We start from the raw sequence: 16,836 nt of genomic DNA, 5'->3' as shown, positions 1-16,836 counted from the left end.
TTCCCAAAATTGTTCAGGTGATTGATTGTGGTACATTTAAAACTCTTACTCTCAGGCAGCAAGAGCAAACTGAGTTTCTCTCTGACTTGAGGAATATTTACTCCTGTGGCCCTATGGTTAAAGAGCTGCAATGCACAGACCTATAATTAACTTACAGTTGCAAACTTGCATGCAAATTTTATTGGATGTCAGTGCCCACGTGCTGGAATTGGTGGGCTGCAGGCGTGGCCTCCATGAGGAGAGGCTGGGTTTGCCCCATGCCCGACACAGCCAGTTCCAGCTGTCTCCAGTGGACCCACTGCAGCCCCTCGGCCAAGATGGTGGCACCTCTGGGGAACTGTGTTTAAGAAAGGGCAGAAAATGCTAGGGAGAGAGAGGGGCAGGGAAGAAAAGGGCAAGAAACAGCAGAGGGGACACCAAGGTTAGAGGAGGAGGTTCTCTAGGGCACACCCCCAAAGGGACAGTGACCTGTGGAAGACCGACACTGAAGCATAGCAAAAGGGTGATAAAGCAAGGGCAGAAGAGACAAACCACTATGCCCTGGCCACAACCCCCTTAGTCCCCATGCTGCTCATTGTCTCACTGAAGGGACTGAGTGTAACCTGCAGCAACAACGAAGCAAGGAGGATAGGCATCTCCAGGGGAGGAGTGAAGTTGAGTCTGGGGTTATCACTGGAAAGAGGTCAAAGGAGGGGGGGTCAGAGACGAGGGGGGAGCACACCGCCACAACCTCCTCCCCCTCCTTCTTTACTGACCTTGGTGCCTGCAGGGCTGTTTTCTCTTACATCCTCTCACTTCTCTTCTCTCTCCAGCTACTGTGTCACAGCAGGGGTTTTTTTCCTTCTTAAATATGTCACCACAGAGGCGCTACCACTGTTGCTGTTTGGCTTGGCCTTGGCCAGTGGCGGGCACAGGGGAAACTTTGGGGTTTGACTAGAGATGACCTCTAGGGGTCCCTTCTAACCCAAAACATTCTATGATTCTATGATTCTATGAAAACTTCTAGCAGCTTCTCACAGAAGCCACCCCTGTAGCCCCCCTGCTACCAAAACCTTGCCTAGCAAACCCAAAACACGTAAATACTTGTTTATTTTCTTGTTTGCTTTTATATCCCAAAATCCTAATCACTACTCAAATATTTATGTTAATTGATGACAAATTAAATTAAATTCCTCAAAGCCAAGTCTGTTTTGTCCCTCAGCAATAATTGATAAGTGGTCTCCCTACCTGTCTTTTTTTCAGCCCAATTGGGGAATTTTTATGGTATGCCTTGGGGCAAATTAAACACACATTTGTGCTTAAATATAAAAGAAAAATTCAATCAGCAATGAATTGGGCAGTGTCCTACCGCAATACATGGTTTTACATGGAGCCTGCAAAGACAACATCACAAGCAGATCCCTTATATAGCCCTTGCACCAGTACCACTCCCAAGAGCTGTTGCACAGGGTACCTCAGCCCAGCCCTGGGTCCATCCCCCAGACCAGCTCTGCTGCCCAAAGGTGACCCCTGAGCTTGGACCCCTGAGTGCTCCCATTCCAGGACGGTCTGCAAGACAATGCTGAAGGGAAACTTCATCCTCCCTTGCAAGGATTCTGTTCTGTCTCTGGCTTTCCTGCTTTCAGCCAGTTTAAGCCCTTCTTGCAGTTGGGCCTCCTTGCCCTCCATGCCAGATCATTCCTTGGTCACAAATTACTACTGCTGAGAAGTTACAATTAGAATTGTCCCTTTAACCCACTAATCTTCTCCCTCTCTCTCTTCTTCCTGTTTTCTCCCCTTCCCTGTGCCGCTGGAAGGGGCAGGGGTGATTTAGCGGCTGTGCAGATGCCTGGCTGTGAGCTAAGGCCAACCCATCACACGCAGGACAAGCCATTTGTGCTTCCCAAGTATGCATTTATGGTCCAAAACTACTTGCTTCTGTTGTGATGACATGGGTTCACTCTTTAGTAATCATGAACTCCCCAGTATAGATATGCTGATGCACGTCTTTTTAGAAGGTGAGAGGGTTTTGAGTACAAAGGGGTGCTCTGACTTTCTCATGTGCATGCTTCAGAAACAGAATGAAAGGTGTTCCCAAGAGGAGTTTCTTACTGCATCTTGTCTTTCCTTTTCAACAAGACATAGCAAAGACATTACTTACAACATTCAATAATCTATAATATTAACAGCTGTCAGTGCATTAAAATAGCTTAAGCAATTGCCTTTAGAGGTTAAGATTTATAAGGATAAGAAGACATTGAGGATAGGGAGAATTGCACAACGGGAACAAAAGCAAAGCACTCACTCTGAGTCCATAAAATCAGGAAACCCTGAAAGAACATTTTGTCTGTAAAGCATTTAGGATCTCGATTAAAGCCATTGTTTACAGCCTAGAAAAGATATTATTATATCAGCAAGGCCAGTTTCACTATCAAGCTCATCAGCACAATACGGCCAGCAGGGACATTTTAAAAGGGCTCTTCAGTTATGCCCTAAAGTAGTTTCAGTGTCTATACTTTAAAAATTTGATCAAGAATGTATAAAAATCAAACCCCATATTTCATGCTGATGTGTTTCAGTGCATTACTGTCAGACTTTAACCATGAAAGGAATAGCCCCTTTGTGCAAAGAGAATAGCTAGGAGAAGGTTCAGGGAATAATAAAAGAAGCTTCAGGAAACGGTTATGAAATACTGGGTTTACCCAGCAAATATGAATACAGCTTAGGTCTATGAAGTACTTGTGATTAGCACTGCTGTTCTTTCTAGACCATTAAAAATTAGCTTAGCTGGCCATTAGGCAGCCTGTGGTTACTCCCTCCTTGAAACCCTCCACTGGCTCTTCAGCAAATCATCTCACAATTTCTTGTCCTTGTTTCAGGGTTCTGTGATGAAACTTAGGTTTCAGCCTACATTTCATGTCTGTTCCTGCTACCATGAACACCTACTTTGTGTGTGAAATAGGCCGTCTTCAATAGCCAATTCTCAGACTACACCCTCTGAACTGAACATCCTTCTAATACCAGCCTGAATGTCAAAACTCCATACTTCTAGACTGACAGCTACTTGAAGCACAAGGATGGATTACCCCGAAGAATACTTGCATTAGTGCTGAGTGACAAGTACTTTCATTGCTGGTTGTTTGGTTTTTCCCCCACCATTTTAGTGACAAAGCAAAAAAGAAAAAAAAATAATCAAAACCAAAAACCTCAGGAAAAATAGATAATTTTCGGTTAATAAAGGGTTTTTTTCCTTTTTTTCTCTGGATTGAATATGTGAGAAGAAAGTTCAAAAGAGAAAAATTGCTTATTGTAGGTTGATTTTACCTTTTTTAATCATAAAGTGAAATTTCTAACCAAAAGGTGGTTTCTAAACAAAGGACAAGTTTGTACCAGGGATGGCTCTGAATGAATTTTCAGAGCCAGTCTAACCACATCAGTGCAGTGTTCCTTCTTCAAGATTTATATACTCTGCAAAGCTAATTGATCCATGTGGATATAGCATCCACTGTAAGAGCTAACTGTGATATTGTTGTTGCAGTGCACTACACAGCGTAGCTATACCTAGAAAGTTTGGATATGTTACTTTTAAAAACCTATGAAATTAAATGTTTGCATACTTCAGAATTTGTGTCAACTCAATTTTCTTGCTGTTGAAAATTTTCACTAAATCACTAAATAAAGTTTTGTTCCATCCAAAACTCCATTTTAAAATGAATAAACTATGTATCAGAGTAGACGTATATGGCTTTTCTGTGTGCCTAAAGAGTCCAACCAGTTATCCTTCCTTTTCTTGAAGAACATGCTTTACATTGTTTTTTTGTTCTTAATTTCATGGTACCCTGATGCATACACAGAAATGATGAGAGAATCAGCAATATCAGCAGTAGATATGTCTTGTTCCAATAAGAAAAATTAAAAGAGGTAATGGGCAATTTTCCTTATTAGCTCAATATAATTGGAACTGTTTTATTCTATCCAGCAGTGTGCTGTGTGTACAAGATCCTGATGGACTTAAATCAATATATTTTCACTTGGTAGGGTAATTTATCCATCTTTAAAGTGTCACAGTACTGTCAAGGACAGACAAGTAGATGTGTGAAAAAAATTCACAGAGAACCACTCTTTTGGAAGTATGTACTCTGCTAATTGCGATAAAGTTTAAAACAACATAATAAACCAAATATCAGACTCATTACTGGATCAACATGCAACTGTTGCCAAATATACCATAAAATTAATTGCTGTTAGTTGGCAAATGGTGTAGGGTAAAATGACTTGATTTAAAGTGAGAAGAGTGAGAGCTGACAGGATACTCTAGAAGCTGAAAGCTTTGTATGTATGTCAAGAGAACAGCAGATGCATTCATCTGCCACTGAGAAACCTTAGCTACTTGAAGTAAAGGATAGCATTATTAATACCTGCTTCACATTCTAAGCAGGCCCACTCTAAATGCAATTATCTGAAAATGGTAACAAATATATTACTGACAGCTGATTAACTGCTTATTAACTGTATCTGTAACTGTCACAGGATGTAGAAAATTAAGTAGAAATTGAGGGGTGACCACCGAAGTAACGCACCTGGTTTATTAAACCATTGTTTGGAAGCCAGAAATAAGGAGGCATATTTACCAATAAAAATGAGCATTTAGGACTGCCATGGTTATGATCTACCAATTTAAAATAAACATGCCATTTAAACCCTCTCCTAAAACTACAACTTCTTGTTCATTTTTCAGTTTAAGAGTACATATGGATGTAACACTGCTTTTCCCTAGTTTTGCGTTATTCTTCTTGAGTTTGGACATAATTGCATCCAAAATGCGCGCTATAAGTCACTGTCTCATATTTTTATGTAATAATAGCTTGAAATGTTTTAGGAGTAGTACCACCTTCAAAGTGTAAAGGACAAAGCTGTTTATGTAGGGGTCTAATATGATCCCAGTTTATTAAATCAATGTAACTTAATTACTTTGTGTTGGTTTGGTGATTTGAATGTGACCATCACTGAAATTTTTCCTCCTTCTATTGTTTGTTCATTAGAAGAAAGCAACAAACATTATTTACTGATTCGGGATAGTAACTGAACAGGTATTCTTTATTAAAAGGTCTTAAATGTAAATGATGACCTTTCCCTCTACCCACCCACTCCTTATTTAATGATCTTATGGATTACTGACAGAGTGAAATCATAGGCAAGCTAAGAGAGGGCTAAAGGGCTAATATACAAATGGACTTTTTCCCCTAGTAACCAAAATACTATTGAAAGTTAACCAGCCAAAAGATGTTATTGTCCAACACCAAGCTTCAACCAACTAAAACAGTAAACAAGGACAGTTCGTTCTGTTCTGTCACCAATTCTCCTGCAAAAATGGCTTTTCATCAGTGGAAAGGTCGAGACATTGTTCAGAAATGTTTAGTCTATAACAGAGACTGATAGTTTTCCTAACATTAAAAAATAGAGGTACCATGTCCTTATACAAAACTGCTCCTGATCTTTCAGAAAATGGAAAGACCCCTATTTTATATCACTATGGTATGTATCAAAGCAAAAGTGTTATTTCTAGTTTTTTCTTAAAAAGAGATATTGTGGTGAACATTATGAGAGACATTTTCAGAAGAAATAGTCCCCTTTCCTTTCATATAATTTTTTGAAAATATTCCATGGCTATATAGACCTATCTGAAAGCATGTCTCCATTTTGTGACACATTCTGTATATATAAATTATTGAGGACAATTTCATTGAAAAGTAACCAGGAAAAATTGTCCTTTTATATCCCTGCAGGTTAAATTTAACTCATCATATATACACATGCATGCAAAGTGTGAGCAGGTTTCACGCATAATTACGTGCTCTGTATTTGAAACAGTCCCATCACTATTAAATCTACATACCTATACAGTGCTATTTAGTTTTGCTTGATATCAAAGACTGTGTTGAAGGGTTTGGCATGGGGTTTTTTTCCTTCCCCTGAACTTGTAGCATTTCTGCAATCCTTCTTTTTCCTCGTACAGTGTCTATGTAAAGGCAAGCTTCTCCAGCTAACTCCATGACCAGAGAAAACAGTTTCCAAGTAAGACATAATTTTGCATGAGAATGGTAGGCACCAGTAGGAATTACAGTTAGGCAATATGATTTCTGTAACAAGAAACATTTACAGGAATAACCCAAGTCATATTATAACAAACCAAAGAAACCATTATCCAAATTTTGTCAACAGCAGCCAATAGCAGATCTCTAGTGAACACTACAGAGGCACTCCTTAAAATATACAGCAAAACTATAGCAGTCAGGGAGTTCGTGTCGAAAAGTACTACTCTTGTGTAGCTGTCAGTGAATTTTTCCCTTCATGCGTGCGACATTCAGTTTTTTACACTCAGAGTATCTCTAATGTCCTGTGGCAGAGAATTCCATAGAAAGCTATACCTGAAGAAGTATCTCCTTTTATTTATTTAGAACTTGACACATACTTGTCTCGTCTGATGTCCCCTATGTCTTGTATTAGAAGAGACAGTAAACAATCTTTCCCTATTTCCCTCCCCCCTGACACTCATGACATTCTGCCATATCCACCTTACATCATTTCTCTTCCAGTCCAGACTACTCTATTTAATCATCCTTCATACAGAAGCCATGTCATACCTTTGATCATCTTTGTTGCCCTTAATGTAACTTTTCTTGTTGTAATGTCTCTTTTCTTATATGAAGGGACCAGAATTGTTCAAAAATATCTAAGATATGTGCTCATTTTTATCCTGGGAGGTCAGAAGATTTGAGCTCTGTCATCCATTAGGAGGGATTAGATTTCTATCCCCTTGTATACCAAGCCTGTCACTCTACTGTGAGATACAGCAAGGCAAGTTCTAAAATCAGATGCTGTCTTAGCGAAGACTTTATCTGTCAGGGAGCAGAACAACTCTCCAGGTTGCTTTCTAAAATCCCTCAAGTGTGTATCTGCATTACTGCCTTGCTCTCTTCAACAGGTTTTAATCACCTGGTTTCTTGGAGCTTGCTTCATCAGGGGTTCATTGTTAGAAGTTAATGACCAGTGGTTGAAGTTTCCTATTATCTTAACCAAGGTATTTCCCTCCGGTATATGATTTTAATCCCAAAGGACCATTCAATAAAGTTAAGAAAACAAGGTGCAGAAATCTCATCTCTCCACTTAGGTAACATTACTTTAGTCTTTCCCTCTATAAATATACAGAAAAGTACAAAAAACAGAGTGTCACATCATGAGCATCAAATATTGCCTGTGTACTTTGCATTAGCTACCTTGAGGCTTCCTCAGCAAGACTCATTCAGAATTCACTTTTTGGATAAAATCATGAGCTTCCCATAAGGCTAATCTATGAAGGGCTCTATTCTGTAAGACATACATGATGCACATACAGGCTTCCAGATATAAAAATGCTCTGCTTCAGAATACAAATTTTTCTCCAGAAAGACCCAGAAAAGTTGAGCCATCTCATCCAGCAGGATGGTCTAGATTTCCATCACTTCTCTCAAGTAAACTAACAGCAGAATGAGGCAGACATACTGGCAGGACACTATCCCACACCTTCCCCAGAGCTGGGGCTATAACTGGCTCATTTGCACAATGACAGTTCTTATGTACCTATGACTCCACGAGCTTGTCCCGGGATAGCTACAATCCTCCACAAACAAGCTGTGCAGTCACAATTCAAGAATGTATGCCCACACACAATCTGTACCCTGCCGAGTGGGCAAATAAATAGCAAACATAACAACTGAATAATATAGTGAAAAATCCAGTGCATAATAACAACATAGAAATGTTCACAAGACAATGATAAAATCATAAATAAGGGGAGAGAAGGCAATGTCTCCAGTGACATATTACATCTCTTCTCTGCATTATTATTAACACCTCCTCAAAAACAAATTTTTGCCTGGATAAAGTACAATTCCAAATTTGATCAAAATCAAAAGCTCTGTGGAAGAGTCTTCCTTTGAGAAGTAGTTTTAAGATAAGTATTATTCTATACCTGAGTGATTTTCTTTTTTTAGATCCAGACTGTTTCTCCTGATTTCACTGCAGTTTTGCTCTTATTTCTTTTCCACAAGGAAGGAGCCAACAACAGTAAAATTCAGAACAGCCTTAAAAAATGTTGATGTGGAATCCCTGGTATGATTGTGTTACTGAGCCAGTTGTGTACAGCAGAACAAGGCAAGATTAAACAGAGGTTCCCTTTCAGCCACAAAGATCTGGTTATTACACAGGGAAAAATATTTTTTTTATATAATTTCTTACCTTGGATATATTTTTTCCTGAAAAAGTATTATGAATAATAATAATGATAATGCATTAAAAAAAATCATGCCGTATCTCATTACTTGAATTGCAAACGAATACATTCATGTGTAGTTATTTTGTTTTCTGTATATCATGCATTTGGAGTGATCTTAAATTCCCCAAATGGACCTTGCAAGGAAACTTAAATTCAACTTTAATTCCCGTCTTTGCATGTAACTTATACTGTTCACCTAGTTTTCTCACCTATCTTGTTGACAATTAATGATATGCCCCGAGGGTTTTACTGCTAAATGTATATGAATTCTGGTGAGGACTAGAGGACTTACAAACTATAAATACAATATACATATTAATTTATATAAAAAACTATACATGTAAGATAAGTTATTTTATGAGATCAGTTTTCTCATACAATAAACTTGAAATTATAGCAATACGCAAGACATTTCAGATCTGATGAGGAACGTGGGTCGGGAGGTGATGTATAAATGAATGAATACTGAGAATTTTCAAATTTAAATGAAAAATGTATCTTTTCCATTCAATTCCTTTTCATTCTCTCATTTTTACAAATAGAAATTAATCTAGTAATTTTTCTTACTGATGGAATTTTTAATGTTAGGGCTTAAAAAAATTGAAATGTATTTAACTACTAAGATAATGTGGGACCCTTTAAATGCAGAGCTAAGTGGTCTCACTCAAATGGCCTCTTTAGAGTGAAGAAGTTCTGGGAGACAAAGTTTATTTAGAAGTCCTGATGATGGTCTTGTTTATTGTTATTTTATGGGTGTACTCCCAGAATTTTCCCCATAGTTGCACCTTAAGCTGGGCTGTACATTTATGAAACAAGCAAACAGTACGCAATTTGTTCTCCAGGAAAAAAATAGTTATTTGCAGAAGCACCATTCTGTCATTTATACTTTTGTTCTCTGTTTGAATGATTCTGCAAAGCTGGTCTCCTGAAACTCAAATCCAGAGTTTATTATACATTCAAATAGAACTTCTCCAAGGTTGGTTGGATATCTGAGAAATCTCCTTATACTCTCAGCACATTCCCTGCACTCCTCTGTTACATTGCCCATCTTTTCAGATCTGAACTCATCTCCCCGTAGACGCCATTGCTACTTCTCTCTGATCTTAATTTTGATTTAGAGAAGTGGCATGAAGCATATGCTTCCCAGCTGGATCTTCTGTGGTGGAAATTTTATCTGTTCATTGCATTCAGTTCCAAGGCACATTAAGGTCTCATGAAGGAAAGGATCACCATGAGAAACTATCTGGCTTCCCTATTCTCATTTTTCAGCAGCAGAATCAGAATATTACTTACTTAAAAAACTTCAACTAGTGTCATGCCAAAATTAATTTTTTCTCTTTGCAGATATAATCCAAGAGAAAGAGTCACAGGTTCATATACATATGATTTTCAGAATATGGAACAAAGGAATGATTCAGCTAAAACACAGATTTCCCGCTATAGGAAAAAATTGTTTGTGGTAAAAATGAACATGTTTTTGAAAGACATATGAAAAGAAAATTTTTGCGTTGTATTATCCCAGAGAAAAATAGCAGGGATTGTTAATTTAAGTTAGCTCTACATATATAATACATATGGAGGAATGGTAAGGCAGTAAGCCTCAGTAGAAATTTACTTCTCTTCATTCATTTTTTTTGTAGGAAGTTGTAGACAAAAATTTTCAGTCATTTCCTTGTTACAGTTAATCTCATAAAATAATAGAAAACATATAATAATAAATGGGAATTGCCTCTTGCAATGTTAACAAAGCTAACAGATACAATATTACTTCATCAAAAATTATTAGTTCATAAATAGTTAACTGTTCCTTTCAAAGCCACAAGACTGATTAGATTATATATTCTGAGCTAGCAGTGCATGAGCCACTCCAGGGGTTAGCTTCGTTGTGCTGTGAAGAGCAGGGTCCATGCAGGTTGAGTGGGTCCTTTGGAAAGCATGCCCTCTTCCATGACAGTTCCCAGAAGCTAAGCATCTTTCTCTGTAGACCCCAGGGAGACCATCTGCAGGCAGCCTGCAAGCTGCCAACACATTGGCTGGAGGATGGGCCATGGTGAATTAGAGCTGGTTTTTTATATGGTTGTAGCCCAATAGCGGGAAAAAGCAGAAAAGTGCAGAAGAGTGAAATGGCCAGTCCAGCCAGAGATTGCAGTTGTTAACATTTCACAAGATTCTCAAATATTTAGCTTAAATTATTTAATGAGATGTTCAGTTAAATATCTAATGCCATAAGATTATCATTCAAAGTTGAAAATTCTGATATTTAGCCATAATTAATAACCAGTACCTGGAATACCAGTGGTTACTCAAAGCACTGTGTTACTCAATAAGAGATGAAAAACTAAGTCCTGCTGTAGGGATTAACATTTCATGGTTATGCAGATGCTAAAAGAATCTTAAGTCAAATGTATTCTGGGGGGACTGATACTGCAGCCGACGTATAGCTGTATAATAGACAACAGCACAATGTATTTAAGAGGTTCATGAGTTTAAGAAAGGCTTTCTGTATTTAAGATTTAACTTGAATACAAACCATCGCTATTCCTGCAGCACAGAAACTTTGTATTACTGGATGAAGGAGATGGCTGATGCCATTTTTAGCAATTCTGGATGGCTGAAAAGATTTGGATAAAATGAAATTGTCATTCATACCACTCCCAACTTAAACCTTAGTCTAAAATGTCAGTAGATTAGCAACGCTGATATTCCTTCAACTTTCCATCATATTTTTATTAATTTCTCTCCTAGATTTTGATCAAAAATGGAAATACTTAATCCTATTCGAACAGTCCTTTACAGTTGCTTTTTAATCTATGAGATAGATATCTGAGAAATGCTCTTCTAGTCCTCCTGGGAAGGCCATTCCTTCCCTTTGAGCTCTTTTGAAGCTCTTGGTTCTTTGGAAAATACAAAAGTTACCTAAACATGGACTCAAAGGCATTATGAAGGATGCTTTTTTAAAGGCCTTATCGCTTATTTTCTATTTATGAAATGGAAATCTGACATTATAAGAATCTATAGTTTCCTAATACTACAGTGTGGGAAGTCACTTGGAGCTTAAAGGAAAATATAATGAAAGAGATGGATTCCACACTAAGTATCTAATATGGGTGGTCTGAATGACAGATGGGTCCCAGGTAACATTCACGGACCATTCAGAGATGTTGGACTAGTGGATGATGTCTTTTAAAATACATTTAAATCAGATGTCTAAATTAATCAGAGTTAAAGAGTCGGTATATTCTACATCAATTAGCTGTGACTTTTTTTGAGTAGTTTCATTCAGAGGGATTAAAATTCAGTGGGATAATTTGTCTACTCAGAGCTGTGAAGACCAGCTCAGCCACTTCTACTTGTAACATAAAATGAAAAAACCCTAAGATTAAAACTAATTCAGTGGTAGAAGGTTTATAGCTATTTTATCATTAACTCTTGGCTTAAAGGACCTCAAAAGAAGAGAAGAAAATGGAAAATACTTATTATGAACCCTCTCCTCCATGCACACCTGCATATACTCGTGAACATCTATAACTGTCCTCCAAAGCAAGGAAAATAATCATCTGTTACAGCAAGATTCCAAAAAGAAGGCATGTTAATGAAAAACAGCATTTGCCCATCCAAATATAGATTCACTACTCTAATAATAAGTAAATTTTATTCCTCAGGTGTCAACTAGGTGGAAGATTTGTAACATTGTTATGTAGTGTACTGGCCCATTATGTTACATTATTGAACACTACTTCTTATTTCTTTAGTGCACCATCTGTTCATAACACTTCCAATAATTGGCTCCCATGGATAATATTAGTGTATAACAGAAAGTAAAGTTTGTTGATAATTCCCAAGGACATTGTTTTAAACAGTAATCTGATACACAGATAAGAAAGCGTCAACATTTAACAGTTGGGAATAAGGCAGTGTACTTGGCTGGATAGTCTGTGCAGAAACTGATTTTCTCTAATGGGACACCTAAACTAGACCATGTGCACTGGAAAAGAGCCAAAACCTAAGTCAAATGATAATATTCTGACATTTGTCAGAAATTATGTGATTCAGTCAGTGTTATAAACCTAGAAAAAAACAGAGCAAAATTTAAATTTTTAGCCATAAAAATTCAGTTATTCTTTGAAAACTGAACAAAAAATAACTTTTAATTGAAGGAAAAGACTGGATCATATAAACCATATCCACAAAAAAATCACTATTACTTACAAACAATAATGAAAAAGCAAATATTGTCATTCTGCCACGGTAAAAGTATTTTTGGATTTTTTAGTCTATTCTGTTAACACAGAATTTTGGTTTTACCTTAATTAGTTGTTTTACTTTCTAGAGGCTAGAGGTTTTATATAGTTCCATGGTATTCAACAAGAAAAGAAAATAAGTAAAACCTTCATATGGTTTCAGTCTTATTATCTGAACACTGAATGTCTCATTTTGCTTGACTTCCATGTTATAAATTGAACAAAAATAGGGCAATGCTTATCCACAGAGCATGCTGTTGCTGAGTTCATTGTCATTATAAAATAGGTGGCCTAGTTTGTGACTAAGAGAAAACAAAAATGACATTTTAAATACACGTGCAACTGCTGCTTTTTAACTAGATGACATTATCCCACAGAAAACTAAACGAATCTGTATGTTTCTAAAGCAACACAGAATATCATCAAATATATCCAGCCCCTCATTCTATATAACATAGGTTTAAGATCTCCAGAAAGACAAATCTCTAGGATTCCTTCAAGTTCCTGAATGAGTAACATGGAGAGAAAAAAATCAAAAGCAAACCAGTCTCAGAAGCATAATGAAACCTTCTACTACAGTGATTATCATTTGCAGGAAAGAAAGGCAGCTTTTTTTTCTGGGCTTGTCCAAGACTGTAGGAAGAATTCTTAGAAGATCTAAGAGTCACCACCTACTTTTCTGCATTCACAATGCCCTTTGTGACCTAGTCTTCAAGCGTAAAAACGTATAATATGTCATACATACAAAAGAAATAAAACATCCACACCCAAGAGAGGATGAAGGAAATAGTCCAACTAGAAGTCATTGCTTAACACACACTAGTGGAATGCACTCAGATGCCACATTAGAAAAACATGAATAGAAGTATTATAGAGGTGTCTATCTTAACTCAACAGTTAAAGGATACATGGAGATTTCATCTTAAAACTTCACAAAAATCAGTTTTGTAAGTTGCTTAGGCTTCAAATTTAGCATGAAATTCTTCAAAGGAAAATTCATATTATCTATGATGCAGCTCAAAGTTAAGCTTGATTATCTCTCTGAGCTTTCAGGCCAGCAGAAATAGAGTTTTCATGATAAAGGAAACATACATACATACGAAGAGAACTCAAAAAATCATTATTCGATAGAGAAAGTGCTGAGAGATGGAATGAACCTTTAATATAGCTGAGGCAGTTAAGTAGTATAAACTTATTTAAGAAAAAGACATATAAGTTTGGGGAGACTAATAAGTTAAAGACATTAATCAAATCTGGGATTCTATATAGCTGGCTGCCTTTTCAAAAATAAGTATTATTTTTATTACTGTTACTATCGTGTTTTTTTCTTTAATGTGCCAAGATACCAGCTCCATATTATCAGTTTCCAAGATGAAAGTATTTCTCTCATTTTGTAGGAATGAATGATTCACTGAAGATCTCCAAATACTAATAAACATATTAGCAACATGAGATGAACAGGGAATAAAGCCTCAAAGCCTCACTCCACACATATACATGAATGTGTATTTATGGGTCTGTGCATGTATGTGTGTATTTATGGGTCTGTGCATGTATGTGTGTGTACATATAAAACATATATATATATATGTATTTTTAAGTAGTTCATGATGACAATAATAGCATCTATCCCACACAGACATATGCATGAGAAGACATATATGTAAGAAGCACGGTAGTTCAATAGGCAAAATATTTGTCTACCAGGTGGAAGGGCACAGAGCTATTGCGCAAACATGGGTACAGATATTTTTATACAACATTTTGCACAAAAAATAAACACATTAAATTAAATCCTGACTCTGATAGTAGAAACAATTGATTTAATTACGGCCTTTGAGTTTGATACCTACCTAGACTCTTTCTATGTTTTTTCTAGTAGATTTGCAAGCACAAAAACATATGAATCTGAAACAGAAGGCATGCTCTGTGTGAGAGCTGTGGAACAGAACAGCGACATGGAATTTCACTGGTTTCGTGAAGTCCTGCAAACCTATGTATATTCTACTCTTTTGAAATGCAATAGCCATTGCCAGTCCAAAATCTTCTGTGTTTGAGTGGATCAGTTTATAGAACTGGTGTTCAGCCCCTCACTGAAACCATGCAATTAAAGTGCAGATGACAGAAGTTTACAAAATCATGATCTATGTAACACAGCAGAAAGACTAGAGGCTAATTCCATGAAATGATTAGGTGGTGAGACTAAACAAATGGACATACTTTTTCACAGTGTAAGTAATTAGATCATAGAAATGTTTGCCTCGGGAGATTTTAAGTGCTAGGTTTATAAAGGCATTGAAAACAGAAATTCCTTAGGGGGAAAAAAAAGAAGTTGGTGAAAAGCCTACTAAATATGAAGAAGGAGATACATTCCCAGTAGGGGAAACCCCACCTTGGAAGAAGCTGGGTGCCACCCCAAGAAATGTTGCCATGTATTGAGCTGAATGCATGCACTTTCTTTAGTCAACAGATCTGCTGGACTCACAACTCTGGGTTTGATTAATCCTTGCCTCAACACAGGAGGAACCATTATTCTGGTCTTAAATCTGTTCTTTTTTGTATATTCCAACTGAGTCATGACAAGTTGGTTAAAAATTAGGCCGTTTGTATTACAGTTCATTATTTTATTCATTAAATATCTAATTATAAGATAGAGTTTGACTTCTGTCAAATGGATAATGAGGTGTTCCTCGAATTTACTTTGACTAGGACTCTTCAAACCATTTCTCTTTGCAAAATTAAAGGAAATGTCTCCTGAAAATGTTTTTTTGGTCATTACAGCTAATATTTGGGCTACATTTTCATAATAAGACTTGGCAAAAAATGAGTTTGCATCATTTTCGTTAAGCAGTTTTCTGTGTCATATTTGATAAAAAGTACTATACAGAAGTTTTATGTACATTAGTTGGAAAGAATGTTGAGATTATCTATTTATTAAAATGAACATATAGCACTGAAGTGTATTTTAAAGGATGGGAAGGAGGGACCATAATTCTGCTCTGTTCTAAAGTGCATTTTTTCATGTGTAATAGATTCTGGAATTGCTTAATCTCCTGACAAAAACTCTATAAATTACAATACTCTTCTAATGATCACAGGGTATTTCTTTCACTCTCAGGACATTACCACTCTAGTGGGAATTACGGTCACACTTTAAGAGGATTTGATTCAGTATTAGGGTAGCAATTGTATGTTAATTAAATACCAATTGATTATTTAAAATGCATGTGCTGAGTTTTAGTGCATTTGTATTAGGTACATAATCTGTAGATCTTGATTACAATGTTTTGAATGATAGATTACAGGCACTGGCATAGCAGAAAATATTTGAGTGATTCTGAAAAATGAATAAAACAACCGCTTGATGTTCAAGGTCACCATGGCAGAGGTGGTTAAATGGATGTTCCCTGTTAAGCCATATTTATCATTGTGGTACTTAATAGAGTAATTTTAAAGCTTTACCAAGTCCAAGGGCTTGGTGTGCTTTGGTTTTCCACTACATGAGCAAGCTACCATACTTTCCTTTCTAAAGGAAGAAAAAGATTTGAAGAAAAGGTGTAATTGTCTTCTCACACCCTGGGGATTACACACACTGGGGCAAATAGGGGTTTCTCAGATAGGTAGGCTTATCTACAGTTTAGCTATATCCTGTGTTGAATAGCCAGTAAGGATGAGCAATGGTCTTTTGCTTTTTTTAAACATAAGGTCAAGCACCCTTTATAAAACCTGATCCATGCCCACTTGATTAGAAACTGGATGAAAGATTAGGCTTCACAAGAAAATATACCCAGTTCACGGCAATCAGCAAGGTTTTTGCTGGTGTTTAGTTTACCAGGGGCTACGTTGGGAGAGAAAAATTCATCAGGCGTGGCTTCTGTGTTAAGGTGTTAGCTACAGATCAGACTCAAATAATTTCACACTTTCATCACTTTGCAGAACTCGGTGATTTTTGGGTGGTGTGTTAGCTGAGCCAACATGCTTTGTGTGTAGATGTGAAAGATGCTTTTACCAAGAAGAATAGGTAAACCAAGAGATTACAGAAGGAAACCAAATGGCAGTATATGCTAGTGCTAACAGAAGAGGTATTATTCCAGTAAAAAAAATGCTTCTGATTTTAGCATCTTTCCAGATTAGATATGTACAAACAACTCATTCAATCTGTTTAATTAAATACCCACCAAAAGAAAACAAAAAAAACCAGAAAACACAGAAAAATCCTTTTTATTTTTTCTACATTGGACTGTTGTTTTCTATGGCAAGGACTTCAGGGTTTAAATATATAAGTGCCTTAGACTATGCAGT

This window comes from Egretta garzetta, unplaced genomic scaffold, assembly GCF_000687185.1.
Source record: "Egretta garzetta isolate BGI_Z169 unplaced genomic scaffold, ASM68718v1 scaffold229, whole genome shotgun sequence".
Taxonomy (NCBI): domain Eukaryota; kingdom Metazoa; phylum Chordata; class Aves; order Pelecaniformes; family Ardeidae; genus Egretta; species Egretta garzetta.
The sequence above is the reverse complement of the archived record's forward strand: the minus strand, read 5'-3'. Positions refer to the sequence as shown.